We start from the raw sequence: 13,743 nt of genomic DNA on the forward strand, positions 1-13,743 counted from the left end.
CCTTGCCCAGAGCCCCCAGCCCAAGTCTTCACTCCCCCCTCCCCAGCTCCAGCCACATCTCTGAGCTGGGAGCAGCACTGACAGAAGGCTTGGGCACGTCCCTGGAGCGCTGGGGCTGCTCCCCAGCCCCTGTTCCTCCTAGTGAAGTCCCCTCGTTGATCTCAGCCCTGCCACAGGGCACAGGCACGGCTTCTGTGCTGCTTAGGAGGACAGGGGCACACAGGGAGGGCGATACTTCAAGGTAGTGCTTGCTCGCTGGCCCTTTACTCATCTCTCCCCGAGGTGCTGGGCTGGAGGCTCCCTGGTGGCCCTGGGGGATGGAGAAGGTCAGGCTCGGGGTGAGTAGCAGGGGTTCCTTGGCATCTCTGTAAAGGATTTCAATTCATAGGGGATTCCCGAGTCAACCTCGATTTACTTGCGGGAGAAAAGCAGCCGGATGTTGTCATGAAGGTAGATCTTCCCCGACTTGGAGCTGTGAAACCTGAGTGGAGACAAAAGCAAGGCGGAGGGACCTTAGGCTCCCAGGCAAGGGCAAGGCAACCTTGGCAGGGGGCACGACCCCCTTGCCTACTTTTGTTACATGACATAAACGTTGAAAATTAAATATCAATATTAGGTGATTCTTGCTAACTATAGAACTGTAGCCACATAGGTTAAATTTTATATGACATTCATTTGTTCTTAGAGGGAGTGGGACCTTAGAGGTATTATAATACCCATTTGTTAGAAGTTAGCCTAGCATGTCGTTAAAACAATGGTAAGTCCCAAACACCACCTGTGAAAATAGGCCCTGAGCCATCACTTTGGAGCCAGGAAAATCAAGGAGCAATGCGACCTGTTCTCAAGACCATATATGGAGGTTTCAAGGAGGAGTTTGACCAGCGAATTCGAGGAGGGGGTGTTCTGATGATCACCAAGACCACCAAAAGACCCTCAACTCAAAAGACTGAGCATGCGCAAGTGGGTGGGGAATATTATAATAATTTCTTGGGAAGTTGATATTTATGTATAATATTTCTCAGAAATTTAGTGAATATGTATAATTAATGTGTATTTAACATGTGCTGTTGATCAAACAGGTGCGCACGCTAGGTGGAGCGATCCCCCGTGCGCCCAGCGCTGCAATAAAGAAGTGCCTGCTTCTTAACTTCTCATTGCTGTTAAGGAGTTTTATTCCGGATTTCGGTAACACTTTGGTCCCTGGTCAAGGTGGCCATGCTCTGGTTGCCTTCAGAGGGACAGAGACTGCTGCCCTGAGGCAGGGCAGCAGCTCCAACCTCCCTGAAAAAGCAGACAGTCTCTGTTCCTCCCCAGGGACAGGGGGTCAGGCTGTCATCCTCCCACTTTGGCAGGAGGGCCTGCAGGTTTGAGGGAGGCAGGGACACATGGGAGAGGAGCCTAGGGGTGACCCTGGGGCAGGTGCCCATCCCTCCCAGCGTGCCCTACCTTAGGTGTATCAGGTAGCAGAGGACTCCGCGGGGTGGGCTGCTACCAGGTGGGTTGCTGGGGGCCACAGTGGCCCTTTCCTCCTCTCCCACAGGCACTAGGAAGATGCGGTGGCGTAGAAAGGGCATGTGGTTGGCCGGCATGTCCTGGAAGTCATACGTCACCAAGAACATCTTCACCACAGTCTTGTTGGGGTTAAATCCTCTAGGGGTAGAGGATGAGACTGGGAAGGGCACAGGAATGGATCCATAGGGCAGGGCTGGGGCATCTGGGAGCAGTGCCAGTGGGCTCAAGGGCCCAGAAAGCCCTACCAGCCCCAGAAGGCTTAGCCTGAGGCCCACAGGTCAGTCCTTTACACGTACCTCCACTCCCGTGCTCCCATCCCATCCCATCCCCATTGCACATACATGCTCTCCTGCCAAGACCCCACCAACCTATTCCTTCCCTGCATCTCATAGAATCATAAAATCACAGAATCATAGAATCTTTAAGGTTGGAAAAGACCTCTAAGATCATCAAGTCCAACCATGAACCTAACAGCACCATGCCTACTAAACCATGTCCTGGAGTGCCACGTCTACACGTTCTTTGAACACCTCCAGGGATGGTGACTCCACCACTTCCTTGGGCAGCCTGTTCCAGTGCCTGACCACTCTTTCAGTAAATAAATGTTTCCTAATATCCAACCTAAACCTCCCCTGCCACAACTTGAGGCCATTTCCTCTCGTCCTATCACTAGATACTTGGGAGAAGAGACCAACACCCACCTCTCTATAGCCTCCTTTCAGGTAGTTGTAGAGAGCAATGAGGTCTCCTCTCAGCCTCCTCTTCTCTAGACTAAACAATCCCAGTTCCCTCAGCCGCTCCCCATAAGACTTGTGCTCTAGACCCTTCACCAGCTTCATTGTCCTTCTCTGGATGCGCTGATCTCCCATCACCTTGTCTCCCTCCAGCACTCCGGGGACCCTGTGCACCCCTCCGCTGTGCTTTCTTGGCAGCCACGTACCCCCTCTGCACAGAGCTTTCTGGCTGCTGCCCCTACCAAACAACGTAATGGAGTGTATCCACCTTGGGGAGCAATCGGAGCCCACCTGGCCCCCTCCCCATGGCACTGCCAGAGGCCAGGGGACGACTCACCACTTGGATGGTTCCAACTTTAGGGACACTGTAACCCTTCTTTCCCAAGGCCTCCAAGTTAATCACTCCCTGGGGCAAAAAAAAAAACACGAGAGAGGGAGAAAGCCTGTTGGATACCTGGAGAGCCAGGGGCACTTAGTGAACAATCCAGACCGAATGGAATTGTTTTGTTTTTGAGTAGCAGGCCTCAAGGACATCACTGAAGCCGCTTGTGAGAAAGTACTGAAGCTGCCTGTAAGAAAAATACTGAAGCCACCTGTGAGAAAATAATGAGGCCGCCTGTGAGAAAGTAATGAAGCTTCCTGTGAGAAAGTAAATGAAGCAACCTTGAGAAGAAGGAAAACAGCTGGCATACGTGACTGGGGGCTGAACGTGATAGAGGGTGCAGGTGGAGAGAGCCATGCGCGTGAACAAAGAGACTTAACGAATCATATTTTAGCTAGGAGCGCGTGCATGATATAGTTAACCAATTAGTAGAGAGCTTGCGCATGATACGGATTTAGAAGGGCTATATTAACCGGGATGTATCAACAATAAATTGGCATTTGCTTGATCATATTGGTCGTCAGCAGTGTCCGTGACTTCTGCTTCAGCAGGTGGCGCCTGAACAGGGAGGTTCACCTAGAAGCGTCGCTGGGAAACTTGTCAACTCCTTCGCCTGTGCCACATCGAGACCTGCCAGCGTCCAACCTATTCGTTCCGAACGGACCATCGGGTGAGATCAGTCTTTTTGCACCTTTACAAGGGACGCCGGCGGGAGGGGCTGGGGATTTGAATCCGATAGTGTGATGGAAAGAGGTGATTCGAGATGCTTTGATAGAAGGAGAGCCTTTGCCCATGGCATTTCCAGTTGTGACTGATAATACCGGGAGAGGTGTGTGGCAGGCATTAGACTGGAAAATATTGAAGGAAGCTAAAAGTGCAGTTACTCAGTATGGGCTAAAATCATCATATACTCAATCTATGTTGCAGCATATTTTTTTGTCACAGTTGTTAACTCCTTATGATATTAGAATGATTGTCCAGATGCTTTTGCTACTGTCACAGCAGCTGCAGTTCTTTCAGTACTGGCAGACTGCTTGTGATAAGGCAGCTGCAACTCCTCGACAACAGGGTGATCCATTATTCGGGGTGCAAACTCAAATGCTGATGGGAGCGGGACCCTACACACGATCTGATTGGCAAGCGCGATTTGCTACCGAAGTATTAGAACTGGGCCAAGATTTGGCTTATAGAGCGCTTGCTAGGGTGTATGATGAAAAGTCCGGACCTGCCTTTACGTCAGTAAGGCAAGGTCCCACAGAACCATATGGGAAATTTATTGATCGGTTGCACGCTGCAATAATGGGTCACCCTGATCTGGATGATGACATGTAAGTAAAGTTCTTAGATATGCTTGCCTTTAATAATGCTAATGAAAAAACTAAGAGAGCCCTTAGTGTGCTGCCAAAAGGATCTAGTACAGGGCAACTACTGGAAGCTGCCGAGCGAATGTTAGAAGAAGAAAAGGCTACAGTCATGGCTGCTGTCGTAGGTGCAGCAGTTAAACCCTTGGTACCAAAAAAGCAGGCAAAGAGAAAGAACAAAAGGTGTTTTAGTTGTGGCAAATTGGGTTATTTCACTAAGGACTGTTTGCGATCGGGAAACAGGGCACGGAGCGCGTTCCACCCACGCGCAACGACACAAGTACAGGGTGCTTGGACCGCTGCGCGGCCGCCACAGTCGGCAGTGCCGGAGTGGACTTGACAACAGCAGTAGATGTGACATTAACAACTTCAGAGGTTCAACTAATTGATTCTGATCTGCAAGGACCGTTAGGGCATGGGTTAAGTGCGTTACTTATAGGCCGTTCATCAGTGTCTCGAAAAGGCATATTTATAGTGCCTGGAATTATTGATGCAGATTATTGCGGGACTATAAAGATTATGGTGTATACACTAACACCACCCCTTACCATACCAGCACAATCAAAGATAGCACAATTGGTACCATTTCGCGCATGTGTTCCTAGGGCACACTCGGTTGTCCACGGCCGGGGAGGCTTTGGGTCCACCGGCGCGCCAAATGTCTTATTGGCAATCGATATCGCCAGGGGAAAGCCAGAAGAAAAGGTCACAATTAAACATCCAAATGGACAATCCTTGGCGCTGTCGATGCTAATTGACACGGGTGCAGATGTTACCATTATTCCTGCAACAAAGTGGCCCTGTAATTGGCCATTGGTACCGGCAGTTACCACCGTGGTAGGGGTGGGAGGCGCACAGCGCACGATGATCAGTAAATCAATAGTGTCATTTAATTTTCAAGATGGTACAGTAGTTACCACAAGGCTGTATGTAATGCACATGCCTATAGCTGTTTTAGGTCGAGACGTGCTGTCCCAAATGAGAGCCCAGCTTGTAACCCAGCCTTTTTAGGGGCGGCCATGGTCAAGCAGCCTATTTTAAAACTCACCTGGACGACGGCAACCCCAGTGTGGGTAGACCAGTGGCTGCTAAAGCAGGATAGGCTGCAAATATTACAGAGCCTAGTACATGAGCAATTGGAAGCAGGTCATATTGTGCCCTCTATAAGCCCTTGGAACACCCCCATTTTTACTATTCCAAAGAAATCGGGTAGATGGCGACTGCTGCATGATTTACGTGCAGTAAACGCTGTCATGCAGGATATGGGAACTTTACAGTCGGGATTACCTTCCCCTGTAATGATCCCTGAAAATTGGGATTTACTTATTATTGATTTCAAAGATTGTTTTTTCACCATTCCTTTACATCCAGATGACGCAGAAAAATTTGCTTTCACGGTACCAGCAGTTAACAAGCAGGAACCTGCTAAAAGGTATCAATGGGTGGTGCTACCCCAAGGCATGAAAAATTCCCCCACAATGTGTCAGAATTTTGTCGCATGGGCTCTGCAGCCATTTCGGCAAGAGCATCAGTCTTTGTTAATCTATCATTATATGGATGACATCTTAATAGCAGGCGAAAAAATGAATGCAGAAAAAATATTACAAGAGCTAATAAAAACTTTAGAGCCAAAAGGACTAAAAATACCCCCTGAAAAAGTACAGCGTCAAGGCCCATGGCAATATTTAGGCTGGGTAATTACTGGAAGCACGGTGCGACTGCAAAAAATACAAATTCATACAGACATTAAGAACCTCTCAGATGTTCAGAAATTGATGGGAGACATACAGTGGGTAAGATCCATCACTGGAATCACTAATGATGATTTAGCTCCTTTAATGCCCCTGTTGGGAACTACGACCAAACCAAATGAACGGCGAACTTTATCAGTAGAACAGAAACAGGTGTTAGACCAGATTGTAGAAAAAATTCTAACAGCTACCACACAAAGAAAAACTAATGCTTTACCTTTACAGTTTTTGATTGTTAATTCGTCACCAAAGCGACAACATTTAATAGGGCTCATAGTGCAAGCAGAAGAACAGCACATTAGAATTTTGGAATGGGTATTTCTATCTTACCAACCCAAAAACACAGTTTGTACAAGGGTCGAGCTGTTAGCTAACATGATTATAAAAGGCAGAAGAAGGATTTTGGAACTGTCAGCTCAAGAACCTACAAGGCTATTTGTACCAATAGCTCAAAATTATTTGGACTGGCTGTTAGCAACTTCAGAGATGCTTCAAGTCGCTTTAGCTGACTACCCAGGTGCTGTAACTAATCATTATCCATCAGCCAAACTTTTGTCACTATTGCAAAACCAAGACTTTGAGGAAGCCCCTCGCAGGTCGGAAGTACCAGTAGAAGGACTCACGGTATTTACAGATGCTGGGAGGAAATCTAAACGAGCTGCCATCGCTTGGTACAGTAATAACCAATGGAATCATCAAATTCTTACAGGTTACATCACGGACTCCCTGCAGACGCTCGAACTGAGAGCAGTGGTGTGGGCCTTTCAACAGTGGCATGATGAGCCTCTAAATGTTGTTTCAGATTCATTATATGTGGTGAGCACGACACAGCGTTTAGAACGTGCCATGATAAAAACAGTAAAAAATAATACTTTGTGTATGTTATTGATGCAGCTGTTGTTTTTGCTAAATCAACGCAGAGAACCTTATTTTATAACACACATTCGCAGTCATCAGTTTAACCAAGGCTTGTCTATAGGAAACAACATAGTAGACAAGCTAGTCACTGCTGCATGGAAAAATCAAACAGTTAACCTGTTTGAGCAGGCTTGTTTATCTCATAATTTCTTACATCAATCTGCTAAAGTGCTAGTGAAACAATTTGATTTAAAATTCTCAGATGCTCGAGGAATAGTGCAGTCCTGCCCTGCTTGCCAAAAATCGGGAGTTGGTCTAGGCCTTGGGGTCAACCCTCGAGGTTTAGGCGCCTTGCAATTATGGCAAATGGATGTTACTCATATTGCAGAATTCGGACGTCAGAAGTATGTGCATGTCAGTATTGACACTTACTCGCATGCGATATGGGCCACTGCTCAAACAGGGGAAACAGCCAAACATGTTCTGAAGCATATGCATGCTGCCATTGCCGCACTAGGAGCTCCTCAAGAAATCAAAACTGACAATGGCCCTGCATATGTTTCGCAAATGTTTGTACGCTTTTGCCAACTATGGGGTATTCGCAGAGTAACAGGTATTCCTCACTCCCCTACAGGCCAAGCCATTGTAGAGCGTGCACATGCCACCTTAAAATCGCTTTTGCAAAAACAAAAAGGGGGAGAGCCGGCACCCTCTGAAAGGCTTGCAAAAGCACTTTATGTGCTAAATTATCTGAGATTAACAGGAGACCATGAATCTCCTCCAATTGTAATTCATCATATGTCATTGCAATCTGGACTGCAGAAAAGTGATTCGGTGAAGGTGCAATACCGGGATTTAAGAACTGGGGAATGGAGAGGTCCGGCAGAAGTGAAAATGACTGGTCGAGGTTATGTTTGCGTTTTAACAGACGAAGGACCACGATGGGTTCCAAGTCGATGGGTGAAACCTTGGAAGGAAGACCTGGGACAGCAGGATGCATCATCATCATCCTCCTGATGCTGGTAACTGGGTGTGTTGGTGAGACTGTAGACTTACATCATATTGACCCCAGACCAAACATGTGGCTGACATTTGCCAACATTACAAACCACTCATCGTTTTGTGTGTCAATGGCTACTCCTGCTGATCCTTTTCGTACGTGTCTGATTGGTACTCCCTATTGGAATCCGGATGACTGGAAAGGATGGGTCAATAATCACACTGTTTTGAATGAGACTGTGGTGAATCAAACATGCCACGCAAAGATGGAGTGCGCCAGCCTCCGCCCTGGACAGAAACCGGTGTGTTGTTCTGGGAATAGCAATCAAATTGGAATAGCTGCAGCATTGGTGATTAGGCATTTAAATCGTAGTTTGCCTTGGGATCCACAAGAGTTAGATCTAATGGGATCCTTAAATGGTTCAGGGTCTCGTTTTATGCTGGGAGGTCCCCTTTTTACAGAAAAGGGGGTGAATACAGCATGGAACAGGAACCAATGGACTGATGTAACTAGTAAAATGACTGACGCCCAAGGAAAACCTGTGAATACTTATCAAAGCAGCTCAGGAGATTATTGTAATGGAGCAGTGGGATCAGAAATCAAAGGTTCAAAGATGCCTCTTTGGGTGAATGACACGGCCAAGGCCATACCCCCGGGATACTTCTTAATTTGTGGGGATCGGGCCTGGTCAGGAGTGCCAAAAGGGGCTATAGGAGGACCATGTTATTTTGGAAAATTGATAATGTTTGCTCCATCTATGAAAGTATTGCGAAATCGTACTCGAGCAAGGAGATCACTAGAAGTATTAGCTCCCAACTGTGATGGCAATTTAACCCTGTTGGGTACAGCTGAGCCTATAGCATTATCTATATTTGTTCCTTGGGCGGCATCTGCAAAAGCTTTAGCTAGCTTAAATAAATTAGCTTGTTGGGCACAAAAGCAAATGAATTTAACCTCTAGCATGTTATCGGGATTGTTAGAAGACATGGATAGTATGTGTCATGCTATTTTGCAGAATCGGGCAGCTGTTGATTTTTTGTTATTAGCGCATGGACATGGATGTGAAGATTTTGAAGGTATGTGTTGCATGAACATTTCTGATCACTCTAAATCAATACACTATCAGTTGGCAGAGTTACGCCGGAACATGCATGCAATACAAGTGGAAAATGGACTTTCGGACTGGCTGAAATCATTGGGGGTCACAGGTTGGCTAAAAGATTTGATAGTACATGGGCTGGTAATATTAGTGGCTTTGCTGTTGACACTAATGATATTGGGGTGTATTTTAAAATGCTTTGTGAAAGTTATGGAACGTATGATGACTGGGGTCTGGATTGTTCAAAAACAAAAAGAGGGATTTGTTGGATACCTGGAGAGCCAGGGGCACTTAGTGAACAATCCAGACCGAATGGAATTGTTTTGTTTTTGAGTAGCAGGCCTCAAGGACATCGATAAGGCCGCTTGTGAGAAAGTACTGAAGCTGCCTGTAAGAAAAATACTGAAGCCACCTGTGAGAAAATAATGAGGCCGCCTGTGAGAAAGTAATGAAGCTCCCTGTGAGAAAGTAAACGAAACAACCTTGAGAAGAAGGAAAACAGCTGGCATACGTGACTGGGGGCTGAACATGAAGCAGGGTGCAGGTGGAGAGAGCCGTGCGCGTGAACATAGAGACTTAACGAATCATATTTTAGCTAGGAGCGCATGCATGATATAGTTAACCAATTAGTAGAGAGCTTGCGCATGATACGGAATTAGAAGGGCTATATTAACCGGGATGTATCAACAATAAATTGGCATTTGCTTGATCATATTGGTCGTCAGCAGTGTCCGTTACTTCCGCGTCAACAAAAGCCCATGGAGAGCCCATCTGGGACTCAGCATGGGGCCACAAGCCCTTCTCACCAGGAATGCCTGGCACAAGGTGACAAGACGATGCCCAGCTCAGTCCCTCTCCAGACGGAAGGATGAACAAGCAGCAACAGAGAGGTGACAGCAAAGCAGCAGCCATGAGATGGCTGGGCAGCAGCCTACCTGTTTATACACCTGCAAGGGCTCCTGCTTCTTTCCCTCTTTGCTTTGTGGGTTAAATATTGTTCCCAGCACAGCGGTCTCCTCAGGTAGGTGGCTGCTTGAGCTGCACTCTCTGGAGAGGGGCAGCCCCCGAGGATGCGCAGTGCCCAGGTACAGCCCCCACTCACCTCCCCCATGGGCTCAGCCCTCCCTTGTCTGCGTACCAAGAAAGGTGAGGGTGCACTATGTTTGGAGATGTCGAAGTAGGTGACATCAACGGGCAGGGTGGCGTGCTGGGGGCAGTAGGACCCACTGGCACCGATCTCTGCTGTGAACCCCTCGATCCTCCCCAATGGCACAAAGCGCCCTTTCAGGATGGACTCCTGAGAGAGGAGGGAAGCATTAGGGACCTTCAAACACCAGTCCTGCCCCTCACCTCTAAGCTGTAGGTGAGATCACCCCCATCTCCACTGCAACCACGTCTGCTTTCCCTCGTGTGTCTTCCGGCTCTCCAGAGGCTGCTCGTGAATGGCTCTGGCTGCTTGCTCCAAGACAGACTCATCCTGAACTCGTGGGCTGAAACCAGCCATCTAACACAGAGAAGCAGTGAGAGCGCCTTGGCTCAGCTGCTCAGCTCCATGGCGGCCATCTCAGCAGAGTCTGGGATCCTAGCGTGTCACCCAAAGATCTGCTGGCTGAACCATTCCGCTGGCAGATGGTGGCTGTGTGAATGGCCACTACATGCCAGGCCCTTGGGGACAATCAGCCCCATGCTGGGATTCCTGTTGGGCTCAGCCTCCAATGCCCATCGCCAGCCCAGCCCAGAGCCCACAGGACTCGCGTCCCTCCCTGGCAGGTGGGTGCCGTTACCTCAAAGTTGCCCAGCAGAGCATGGCTGATGGTGGTGGTGGTGGCCCAGGGCACTGTGGAAGACCTGGTACCCCTCTGGAGACTGTTCCAGAGATGTCGCCTTTGAGAGAGGAGCGATCAGTGTCAGATCGGAGAGCACGCAGCACTGGGCTGCCTGTGTCCCTGGGGGTGCGGATCCTTCTCCAGGTCCCCCCATCCCTTTCTTTGGTGGAGGCTGAACCCACTTTCCTACTCCCCAGGGGCAGAAGAAGCCTCCCTCCACCTCACAGCCTGGGGTCTTGTGGAGGAGACATGCCTAGGGGAGGGAAGGGAAGAGGATTCGTCCCAACTCAACCCTCTCATGGGGCTGTAGTGTGCTGGGGTGGCCGGGCACCCCGGGCCCCCACAGCTGGCCCTCAAGGCTGCTGAGACACTCACGATTTGAGGCGCAGCCTGCTCTTCAGCCTCCTCTCAACCCCAGTGCAATCCACAGAGCTCTGGAGGGGGCACAAAATAGAGAACTGTGTTAGGGCAGCAACCAGGGACTGTGCACCCCCCAGGAGGTACCATCACCCCTTGCCCTGCCCCACAGCCCCATGAGGGTCCCAGCAGATCAGACAGGCCATCAGTGGCCTCCACGGGGGGCAGTCGGCAGGGCAGTGCAAGGGCTGAGGTGGGGACATAGGGCTGTCCAAACTGAGACCTGTCTGCAAGGGCAGGTCTTTACCCTCCCAAAGTGGCTCTGCTGGGAAAGGGGGTGTTGGTACCCAGCCTGAGGGTGCAGTGTGCAGCTCCCACCCTGCAAAGCAGGTCTCAGGGCCAGCCCCAGTGAGCAAGACACCCTCAGACATAGCCATGCACCAGCACCCCCTTGCACCTCCCAAGGAAGAAAAGCCCTGTCCCCAGGCAATTCATGCAAAGTCCTTGGTAATGCTGCTGGGCAGAGGAGTGTGCTGCCCACCCCTGCCCACAGACAGGCTCCTACAGCTGTAGGGCAGGGGGTTAAAGCCAGGGGCACACTGCAGCTTCCTTTTAAAGAATAGGGGGGGACACCTTCCCTTCTGGAAGCCACATAAAAGGAGCTGGCTAGCATGACCAGGTTGGAAAACCAAGGGAAGCTGCTGGAGGGCTTCACTCTGCAAGGGCAGTGCTAGTGGCAGCCAGGCTGGGGGGATAGTCACCAAAAAGAGCACATGGGCAGGGATGGAGCTGTACCCCATGGACAGTGCATCCTGGCTCCAAGCAGCTGTTGGTTCCTGTGGGTCCCTGCACCATGGATGCCCCAGGGAAGGAGAGGAGCGTACCAGCTCTGGTGTGAGCCTGCTGCAGCCTCAGCCGGCAGGACACAGTGAAGGCAGGGAGCTGGTGAGGAGGGGCTGGTAAGCAGGGAGGAATTGCAGGCAGCTCCTGAGCTGCCAGGGTAGTTGCAAACCTCTGGAGTCTGCTCCATTTCTGAGAGCTTATGGCACCCTGAGGACATGCCACAGGCACCCCAGAATTGCAGAAAAGCCAGTGCACGCAGCACTGGGGCTCCCACTCCCTGGCCAGAGCATGTCCAGTCCTGCTCCCTGCCACCAAAACCCTTGCTCAGTGGGCAGAGTGCCCTAATGGATATCACGGCCAGGGACCCAAGCCATCCCACCTCTCTGCTTTCTTCTCCCCTAGGCAAGCATAGGACAGCTGCTCTTTCCAAGCCTGCCAGTAAATCTGGCTTAACGTGAAGCTGTTAGACACTGACTGTGGCACCATGCCGTGTGTCCAACTCTTGCTGTCATGGAGAGGTCATGTCCCGTTCAAATGAGGCTCTCCAGGCCAGAGAGCTGGTTGCAAGCAGAGGATTCAGTGACTACGAGGTGTCAAGAGCTGGTGACAACCTACAGAAAGTGTGCCCCAGGGCTGGCTGTCAGCCACTGCCCTGCTCATACAAGTGCTGTGGCACTGGGACAGAACAGTGCGCTGTGCCACGATGGACCACATGCCCACGAGGACCACGTTTTGCTCACGAGGACAGCCCTGAGCTCTGGCTGTCCCCAGGCCATTCCCTGTCTACCCCCACGAGCGACACTCACCTTGGCCATAGGAAGCAGGTGATTCCAGAAAGGTGCTCCCTTGGCATCAGTGTTGCGGCAGGCTGTAGGCACCAGATGGCATGGCAGGGCCCTCTTCTTCCTCATTGGTGGGGACAGGCTCTTGTCCTCAGAGCAGGAGTCGACCACAATCTCGCCAGCGGGCAGCAGCTTCCTTTTGGCTGGGCAGCTGCTGCTGCCAAGCCAGCTGCTCCCACAGGGCATCTTCTCTGGGGAGCTCAGGTTGCTGGGCTCGGGGCTGAGCACTGTCTGTGGAGCTGGGGGCTCCTTGCACCCATTTGTTAGATACCTGGAGTATCAGGGGCACTTAGTGAACAATCCAGACCGAATGGAATTGTTATGTTTGCGAGCAGCAGGCCTCAAGGACATTGCTGAAGCCGCTTGTGAGAAAGTAATGAAGCTGCCTGTGAGAAAATAATGAGGCCGCCTGTGAAAAAGTAATGAAGCTTCCTGTGAGAAAGTAATGAAACAACCTTGAGAAGAAGGAAAACAGCTGGCATACGTGACTGGGGGCTGAACATGAAGCAGGGTGCAGGTGGAGAGAACTGTGCGCGTGAACAAAGAGACTTAACGAATCATATTTTAGCTAGGAGTGCGTGCATGATATTATGGGTTAAGATCAGAGGACAGGGACGGACGGGGGATGTTACGGTGGGGGTCTGTTACAGGCCGCCTGGCCAAGAAGACAGAGCGGACGAGGCGCTCTATAGCCAGATAGGAGCAGCCTCACAGCGGTCACGAGCCCTGGTCCTCATGGGGGACTTCAACCACCCTGACATCTGTTGGAGAGACAACACGGCAGGGCACAGGCAGTCCAGGAGGTTCCTGGAATGCGTGGATGATAACTTCCTCCTGCAGGCGATAGAGGAGCCGACAAGGAGGGGTGCCATGCTGGACCTTGTGCTCACCAACAGGGAGGGGCTGGTGGGGGACGTGAAACTGATGGACAGCCTTGGCTGCAGTGACCATGACGCGGTGGAGTTCAAGATCCACGGGGCGGCAAGGAAACTGCACAGTAACTCTCTGCCCTAGATTTCAGGAAGGCGGACTTCGGCCTCTTCAGGGACCTGATGGGCCAAGTGCCATGGGAGGCGGCCCTGGAGGGAAGAGGGGCCCAGGAAAGTTGGTCCATATTTAAGGAGCACCTCCTCCAAGCTCAGCAGAGGTGCATCCCGATGAAGAAAAAGTCGGGCAAA

The 13,743-nt window shown here is 50.5% G+C and overlaps 1 pseudogene; it reads right to left on the minus strand.

Annotated features, from left to right (window-relative positions):
• Nucleotides 1–327: 327 nt before the first annotated feature.
• Nucleotides 328–13,743, minus strand: part of LOC147596795 (atos homolog protein B-like) — a 35,865-nt pseudogene continuing 22,449 nt past the window's right edge.

This window comes from Chlamydotis macqueenii, chromosome W (assembly GCF_036417535.1).
Source record: "Chlamydotis macqueenii isolate bChlMac1 chromosome W, bChlMac1.mat, whole genome shotgun sequence".
Lineage (NCBI taxonomy): Eukaryota > Metazoa > Chordata > Aves > Otidiformes > Otididae > Chlamydotis > Chlamydotis macqueenii.